Source organism: Trachurus japonicus, unplaced genomic scaffold (genome assembly GCF_045865225.1).
Source record: "Trachurus japonicus isolate A0001 unplaced genomic scaffold, Traja_1.0 AP029848.1".
NCBI classification, from domain to species: Eukaryota; Metazoa; Chordata; class Actinopteri; order Carangiformes; family Carangidae; genus Trachurus; species Trachurus japonicus.
The window spans coordinates 218,057-220,082 of record NW_028219981.1 but is presented as its reverse complement, the minus strand read 5'-3'; positions in this window follow the sequence as shown (position 1 = coordinate 220,082).

The following is a 2,026-nucleotide window of genomic DNA, read 5'->3' as shown; positions in this document are numbered from 1 at the left end:
GCTAACTCCATCGGCTGACAAGACGTTATGGTGAGTTCAAGGCAACTCGTAACTCGTGTTTTTCCGACCTGTGAAGTCGTACCAGTTCGATCTGGTACGAGTTCACAGGTCGGAAGTTACGAGTGGCCGTTATAGTGACTTTCACCGGTAAAACAGGTCGGAGAAACACGAGTGGGTTGCCTGGAACGCTACAAAGTCGTAAGTTGTGACTTGAAGCTGTAATTTACGGTTTCAAAAGCCTGCCTGGAACGCAGCATTAGCCAAAACGACCAGATCGCTTACTTCTGCTTTAATCTTCAACAGTTCATCATGTTTCAACATCAACATCTGATATTTAAAGGGATACTTCACCCAAAAAGTCGATAATTCACCAACCATCTACTCACCGTCATGCCAAGGAAGGGTTTGAAGAACTTTCAGAGTCATCAAAATGCTTTAGGAGTTCCAGGGGGGGTCCAGCTGGCAATGGAAAAGTTTTTCGGAATAAATGAAAGGGATAGTTCAAAATTTTTTGGCAAATTGGCCCATTGCCATAATCCTTATGTCATAGCAGTAGGTTCGTTACCTTTAATTGTCGGTGCAAGCTATTTTTAGAACGGCGGAGCAGAGCCGCGAGCTGCTCAGAGCTACGCTACGGAGGCTCATGGGATTTCTTGGTTTCCCTCATCAAACTCATCAAATACACAATCCAACAACTTCAAAACGCTCTGGTGGACAAGTTGTGACCTGCACATTCACCACGCTATGAGATAATAACACAACGTTACCACACAGAGTTGTTTTAGAGAGAAATTCATGCAAAACCACTGATGCACGTTGCCTTCAGGGACAGTTTTTCATCAAGCAGTCTCTGTATTTCCCTCTACAACAACTCTGTGTGGTAACGTTGTGTTATTATCTCATAGCGTGGTGAATGTGCAGCTCACAACTTGTCCACCAGAGCGTTGTGGAGTTGTTGGATTGTGTATTTGATGAGTTTGATGAGGGAAACCAAGAAATCCCATGAGCCTCCGTAGCGTAGCTCTGAGCAGCTCACGGCTCTGCTCCGCCGTTCTAAAAATAGCTTGCACCGACAATTAAAGGTAACAAACCTACTGCTATGACTATAGGGATTATGGCAATGGGACAATTTGCCAAAATGTTGAACTATCCCCGGGGGATAGTTCAACATTTTGGCAACATGTTTTTCGATACTTTTCCAAATAAAAAGAGAACACAAAAATGTGATTAAAGACTTTAATTTAATAGAAAATAGGAAATTGAAATTTCCATCGATATTATTATGAACTCTTCCTCAATTAGGAAGTCCCAGGTGTGTCGCTGGGCACACATACCCTAATCGACCTTGAATACGCTGACGACACTGCTCTATTCAGTGAGTCACCCGATTCTCTCCTGGACGCTCTCAGCATATTTGACAAGGAGGCCAAAAAGCTCGGCCTTATGACCAGCTGGGCTAAGACTGAGCTCATGCACATAGGTGATGGCCCCGAGTCCCCGACCCACCACCCTTTCTGTTTGATAACATCCCGGTCCATTTTGTCCCAACCTTCAAATACCTCGGATCACAGTATCCAACATCAGTGACCTGAAACAAGAGGTAGACAGACGCAAAGCCCTTGCAGCCTCCATCCATGAAAGACTGCAAATTAGCTGAAGCTAGACGTCTTGTATGCATCGCATTATTCATTCTTTGTGGCAATGTTGTATGTATCGTCCCTGTTAAATAAACATTAAAATAAATAAATCCTGCAGTCACTCTGGAGACCCCTATGGCACCATCGAGCTGTCTCCCGAGAGACCAAGCTCCGGGTGTACAATGCGTCTGTTATCTCCGTCCTCCTGTATGGTGCTGAAACCTGGCCTCTGAACAACACCCTGGCGGCCAGGCTCGACGGCTTCGACACAAGAGCCCTGCGGAGGATTGAGGGGGTGAAATGGTTCCACCACGTCACCAACAATGAGATACGTGAGCACACTCAACAACCCCCCGCATCTCGACTCGCAGCAATGCGAAGAGTCCGCT